General features: G+C 39.7%; 1 long non-coding RNA gene across 1 annotated transcript; it reads left to right on the top strand.

Annotated features, from left to right (window-relative positions):
* The first annotated feature begins 2 nt into the window (after positions 1 to 2).
* On the top strand, positions 3 to 6,656 carry LOC139624224 (uncharacterized). Its single transcript, XR_011691636.1, has 4 exons — positions 3 to 3,706; positions 5,121 to 5,318; positions 6,283 to 6,328; positions 6,523 to 6,656. It is a non-coding gene; the product is annotated as an uncharacterized lncRNA (long non-coding RNA).
* Positions 6,657 to 7,336: the final 680 nt, after the last annotated feature.

Here is a 7,336-nt window from a genome sequence, read left to right on the forward strand (position 1 = left end):
CAGAACTCAACCAATCTCTCAAGACAACAAAGATGTCAGCACCAGGCAAATTTCTCTAAGATGCATCTGTATGGTAAGATTTGTGTAGACCCGGGACAATTTAATTTTACAATAAAAACTCAATTCACTCAATGGAAAAAAAAAAAAAACACTTAAACCATACTGAGAGCTTATTAGGCACCTGTTGTACTTGTTGTAATGTAGTTGTGGTCCCAACTACATTACAATTTACAAATATGTCTGGGGCGGCACGGTACCGCAGTGCTCAGCACTGTCGCCTCACAGCAAGAAGGTTCTGGATCTGAACCTGCGCCCCGGGGCCTGGGGCCTTTCTCTGTGGAGTTTGCATGTTCTTCTCATGTCATGATTGGCTCCAGCCCCCCTACGACCCTGTATGGATAAGTGGTACAGTTGATGGATGATCCTTATCTTGCGATATGTCCCAAACTGGCGAAATTCTTATGGCAATGGTGGTGATACTTCTTCTTCTTCTTTGAAGTTTATTGGCAGTTGGCAAACAACAAATTGGTGCATTACCACCACCAACTGGAATGGAGTGTGGATAAAAATGTCTAGTAGCCCGTAACCTGCCCCCTGCCCCAGATTTGCTTACTCTAACTGTTAAATCTATGCAATTATGTCTTGTTGATCAGAGACCACTGTCCCACAGCACACGGTCAGGTCACAGCTGTTAGCACTTCAGTGACGGGGAGTCCCACACAGACTAGGTGAAACTAAAGGTATCGAAACCAAAGGTATCAACACTTTATTCAGAGGATCACAGGCTTCATTCAAGTACTGAAATGACCTCTAATCAGAGCCTAATCAGAATGAGGGTCAGGATCTGAATAAGGACTGGGTGGTGTGTGGAGGTGGAACCCAGATGAAATCAGCTGTTTCTTAACAAACATTTAAAATAAAAAAGAAGAAGGTAGCACCTGCCAAGCACTGCAGAAAGGTAATCCACCAATCAGACTGAGCTCTAGACTTAATCCACCAACACACCAATGATGTCACAGGAAGTGGTCTCTGACATCACACATCACATCATTCAGTCGCCAGACGACAAGTCGACAAGTGCCAACACAAACTACCAGAACACAGAGTAACCTCAACCTGCTCCTTTAAGAAGGAAGGTAAAGAACTTAACAAGTTATTATATATAGTTGTTGGTGAGTAAAAACAGCTTCAATGGAACCATCAGAGAGAGAAAGTCTTCAGTCCACGAAGGAAGCAGCTGGTGAACCAGAACAAAGGCCTCAGCCAGTCAAACCCTGGAGAGCACATCTCCAAGAGGTGGTTGACATGAAGTCCTGCCAGCAACTGGACGAGACCAGGTTTCCTTCACTCAGTGAGGGACGTCAAAACAACAGACAAGGGAGGGAAAGAAGAAAAAAGACAGGAATCAGCCTTAGAAGACATCCTCAAAAGTCAACTTTGTCTTTGGACTGACTGTCACACCACTACAGCCTGCATCAGAAACAAGAGCTCAGTCTGCAGGGAAGACTGAAGCAGAGACAGCTGTTTCTGCCTCCACCCTCAGTCCCTCTGGAAGCACAAGCAGATGTGTCTCTGCTTCCATCTGAAGTAAACCTCAACACTCACCCTGGTAAGGATCAGGATCTGGATCTGACCACACAGTTCAAATTCCTGAGCTCAAGCTAAGTCGTCTCCTCACAAGGAGATGAAAATGTACCTGTTTGAAGAGGTGAACTGAGTCTTGATGGTGGACTCAGAGCAGCTGAGAATTGAACTGGCTGATGTGACAGAGGAGAAGATGGGCCTTATTGTTGACCTGTCAACAGCAGGGAAGATGGAATGGGATGCTGCCATGAAAATACAATCTCAAAGCAGAAACAGAGAGGAGAATGTGTCCCTGTGACAATAATGAGCACTGAGTATTATTGTTGGACACAACATATTTCCAATTTTTTTTTTTTTAATGATAACTGTTAAAATAGATAGAACTGCCACTGATGTTATTCAGATCTGCTAGTTTCTTTAGCGGTTACTGATGGCCTCTCTCCCCCCACTCTCCTGCTCTCTGTTTGTTATAGCTTATATTAAGTTATTCCTCTGTCTCCTTTAGTAACAATGGTAGACATAATGAAAGTAGCTTATTTACTGTAATGGAGGCAGGACTAAGGGCTCAGTGAACTGGCAGTGGTATAACTAACCTTAAATATTATTAAAACATTGCAAAGTGACAAGTAGCCTGTTAAAGTTCAGAAAAAGCAGCTGTATGGTCGAGCACTTGAAGTTGGGCCACTGACTGCTGAGGCTTACAGTTCTCATGCATACACCATGCAGGCTTTGCCAAATAAATATTATATTCCTCAGTTGGTATATTTTTGGGAGATTAACACCTAATTATCATGCACAAAATTGATTTAGCTAATTTACCAATTTCAGCATAATGCTCCCTTCACCACAGCATAGGCCTACTTTGTAGTTTGGAGGGCAGATTGGTTGATTTATTATTTTATTATTTAGAGAACAGCTTTTGTCAGTTTTATGTAAAGATTTGTTGATATTAAATTATTTTATAGACCACGAGCAAACAAACTATATGCGTGAAAACACCCTAAAGCATGCACAACGTGGAGCTGTCTTCTTTCTTGTTGCCTGTTCTTTTCAGTGCTAAAGATATAACCATTGTCTCTGTGCAAAGTGATAATTTTGTTGAAACCTATTGAGTATTAAACATGTATGTGTATGGGTATTGAAGTTGATAAATATTTATGTAACTTTATTTGTCTATGAATAATTACATGAGGGATGCCCTTTTTTCACTTGATCACCGGCCCCTGAAAACGTCTGTGCATGGCCCTGGTCAAGGGAAAAAAAAAAGGGAGGCAGCAACATTAGCTGCTAATTCTGGCCACCAGAAATTTGATATTGATGTGAAATGAAGCAGCGAAAGTTACTTTATCTTTACCAGTGTTGCCTGCTAAAATGTTTATAGTCAGGTAAATGTGGAGTACCAATGAAAAAAGTGATAGTACACTGTAAAAAATGTCCGTAGAAATTACGGTAAAAAACTGTCAAATAGCAACAGTAAAATACCGTAAAATCAAAAATAGTATATCACTGTAGTAAATACATTGAATTACCGTAAATCAAGAAACAGTAAATAACTTTAAATTTTACGGTCTTCCTAAGTAGAAAATACGGAATTTTACTGTGAATGTTATAAAAAGTTCACGGTAAAATACCGTAATGTCACAAGCGTGTAATTACCCTAAAATTGACGGTATCATTCTGTCTGAATTACAGATTTTGCTGGTGTTTACGTTTAAATTTACGGTACAAAACCATTAAATCATACCATAATTTCTATAGAAAGTAGAATGTTAAAAAGTATGGTATATTTAGCTCAGAGGGGAAGGGTAGTGTGTGGGGGGGTGCTTTTTTCAAAATGTTCTCCTCGTCTTTCAAATCGTAGACCCTAGCTTTAACGGAGGCTAGAAATGTTGTATTTCAGTTCCCCACGGTTTCTTCGCGCCCACAGGAGCAGAGTTTGTTGTTGTTCCATGTCAGTACAGCTTTATTGAATTGAGGAGAGAGACAGAGAGACAGAGAGACAGACAGACAGAGAGAGAGAGAGAGAGAGAAACAGAGAGAGAGGACCGCAGAGTTAACGGAAGCTAGAATATCAGTTCACCGCCATTTCTTCGCGCCCACAGGAGCAGAGTCTCTTCTTCTGGTGAGCACATTCATTAACGTTAGCTAGCTAACGTTGCTAATGCTAGAAAAATGTTTAGCTGTAACTTCTGTAGCAAGTCAGTTAAGACTTCGAGGGGTTATGTGCTTCATTGCAAACTCCATAGCAATGAACCACATTGTTTATTTAAGTGCACTGGAGCCGGTTTCATTCAATTTAATAAAACTGAAGAACATTTGAGCTTTGAGCTCTTTCAGGTAGTCTACTAGTGGTTGTACTTGACATGGAGTCATCAACTTCTTTGCTGGCCTACTAATCTACCCTTGTGATATACCAGTCTTGTCGAGGATAAATAGTGATAAGTGATTGCACAGTTGCCCATGCATTAATTTAACAATAGAAGGCTTTATGTTCATCTCTTTTTATAAGCACTGGTTGCCGCCCAGAAGGAGACCGGCCACACATCAAAACAATGGCTGAGGGCTGAGTCTCAGGAGAAAAACAGACCACCACACACTTCTAGTGGGTCATGAGTGATGATTGAGAAGATTTATGTTTGTACAGGTCCGTATGTTGTTGGTTTTGTTTTTTTTTTAAATTCTGCATACTCTACCTTTAAGCACAGCATAAATCTAGGCCTTTCATAATCTAATTGTGATGGAAATAATGGAGAAACTGGTTTACTCTTAATAAAAGATGATACAAGGAGACTTGGATGTATTACGAAGGAAACATTTATTGACACTTGATCTAGGCGAATTGAAAGATAACATAACAAGTGAGAATGATCCCTTTAACACCTTAGCCATACAATATTTTAACAAATAATTTCACCTTCTCCACAGCACGGTGCAGCTGGATAATGCAAGGCAGTCAACTTTGCAGGAATGCAGTATGGCCAGTACTCTGATTCCTCGTCATCGTTATCAGCACTCAGCTTCACTGAGTACATTTATGTACTCTGAACTGGTGCTGCCATTAAATGTTTTTGTTTCTTCATACCTGTCAAATACTTACATGGCCACATCAATAATTATGTCTCCCATATATGTCTACTACCCTGTTATCTGGAGTTCCTTAAGGGTAAATCCTCAGAACTATCCTTAAAAAAATCAAAATCACTGAGTCGATGTCAAATCAAAAGCATTGTGTGTTTTCAGCTGTAGCCTCCACAGTTTCTCCCTCAATCTCTCTCAATCTATTAGATCTGCTAAATCTGTTAACTGTTTTAAGCGCCTCCTGAAATCATATTTATAGGTTGGCCTTTTTATGAGATTTTTTAAACCTACTCTTCATTCACCATTTAATTTTTTTTCTGTTCCAACTTCTTTAATTAATGTTTTGTTTTTTGTTGTTGTTGTTGTTGCGGGAAGCTCTTTGCAACAGTGTAAGTGCTATATAATAATAATTATCATTAACAATTTTTTCTTTGTTGTCTTTCTTTGTCTGGTTGCAGAGAGATTCATGCCAGTCCACAGTAAACACCTGATTGAAGACTGCTGGTGAATTTTCAAGCAGGAATGATGACAACACCTGCCCTAAGTTCCAGTTTCCTTAACATTGTACCATGTCTGTATGAGACTCTGTCCCACCTGTCTTCAGTCAAGTCTGGACCCAATGACTCAAACACCAGTCTTGTCAAGGCTAATTAGAGGTAAGCAATGGTTTATGTCAGTGTAGCAAATGAGTAGATGCAAGCACAACTCAAACTTCACTCAATCGATCTCCCTCAAGTGCACGGTGCCAACAGCTTCATACAAACATACAGTAGAAAAATACAGTACAATCTGACCCGAGAACAGCCTAAAGGACTGTGTGTGCCTCTTAAGCTGATGTAGTTTAGGCTGGGTTTAGGTCACATGCATAACAAGCACATTTTCAGACACCAGAAGATGTTTCCTTTCAAATGATGTCTCATAAATGCATTTTACAGTTCTTCTGTTTAAGCTTATTACATTTACGTAGACAAATGTATGACTTTCTCTGTGTTTATTTTATCATTTCTGAATGCCATTGAAAAGTCAAGTATGGACAAGGCCTGCCACACCTTACTTAGAACCAGAGCCTCTACACATCAGGGTTGTGGCACTAAAAGACCAGCCAAAAGTTTTACATTGGGAATTTGACACCACTAATACTCATCACCAGAAAAGTCAATAAAATTGCAGTAGCACTGCCAACTACATACTGCACTGCCATAGTCTCAGGAGGTCCCCTCTTACACAATAAACATCACCAAGAACACAGTATTTGTTAGAAGCACCCCGGTGGAGGCCTCTTAGGAGCTGCTCCAAGAAACAGAGAAGCTGCTTCAGCCAGATTCCCAGCTGACCTCCCTAAGCAGCTGCCAGGAGCTGGGGGGGTTGGTAACTGTTGAGGGGGAAGTAGTGGAAGTAAGTTAATTATTAAAATGACAGAAAAAATAGCCTACTTTGAAAAGAAGAGATAGATTTTTAATGTCTTGACAGATTTCATGGAGCACAGGACACATCCTCATTATGGCTGCTTTCTTGTTTAATCTGACTTTGTACACGTAAATTTATTGTTATCATCCAGCCTTGATAAGTTTACTATGAAATGTGTCATTAACCCATTAATCCATCTTGTTCATTTGTCAGTGATACAGAAAGTGACATTCCCCTGCGGAGGGTGACCCTGGAGCAGGTAAGCTATGAATCTGATGTAAAGGATCATTTGTTTACATTGAGTTCCAAAAGTCAGCCAATCATAGACTCCTTCAGTTTTAGATGTATTGCCTACATAAAACTGGTACAATTTCTTAAAATTTCTTACTTGAATTAAGTACTTTATACTTAAAATGTTAAGTAGTGCAAATAAACATTGTTTATCATCTACAGGACAAAACACAGGTGTACATTTGCTTTTGGAGGTAGACAGCAATCATTCAAGTGGACAAAAAGCTGGGGGCACAAATAATGGTGTCTCAGCTCAAACCAAAAACATCAGACTATAGGTTCCAGCTGCATTCCACCACTAATAAAGAATTAAAGGTACGTCTGTGACAATCAATACACAAAAACATTCTGAAAATATGGGCTATGACAATTAATCTACTAGTTTGACTTGAATGAAATGAAACAATGGAAATGACATAAGCGTAAGCAGTGGACAGCCTCGGGTGAAGCAGTTTTGGCTATGTTCACCTGTGAACATATTCAGTAAGGAAAACAATTTAAGAGCCTCTTGTCTTGTCTTACTGGTTTAGTCAGGAATTTTCTTGATCCCCCCTCTGCACAAATAAACTGTCCCAAAATGATTCAGTTGCGTATAAGACAGATGAAAGGTACGTAGCACAAACGTACCCACCAGTAAGATCCTACATGACTGCAACGTATGCATGCCCACAGCTAACCGTATCCCGTACCTCAAGAAGGGGTGGGTATGTCAACACACCTTTAGATGTTTTTGTTGTCTTAAGACATAATTGACATGTTAAGACTGTATTTTGTATCATCTTTAGATGACAAATTTGACGTATTACCATGGATGTCAAATTAGACGTTTTGGACCAAACCACAAAAACGAAATTCTAGGTTTTTATTGTTTATTTGCAGAATCTTACTAAACCTCAATTTATCACTGTCTGTGAGAGATTCTCAGTCATTCATCAGTCATGTTATCCAAGTGAGGGATCTTTCAATCAAACCAATA

Source organism: Trachinotus anak, unplaced genomic scaffold (genome assembly GCF_046630095.1).
Source record: "Trachinotus anak isolate AG129_WGS33_773 ecotype Australia unplaced genomic scaffold, CSIRO_AGI_Tana_v1 ptg000001l, whole genome shotgun sequence".
Classification (NCBI taxonomy): domain Eukaryota; kingdom Metazoa; phylum Chordata; class Actinopteri; order Carangiformes; family Carangidae; genus Trachinotus; species Trachinotus anak.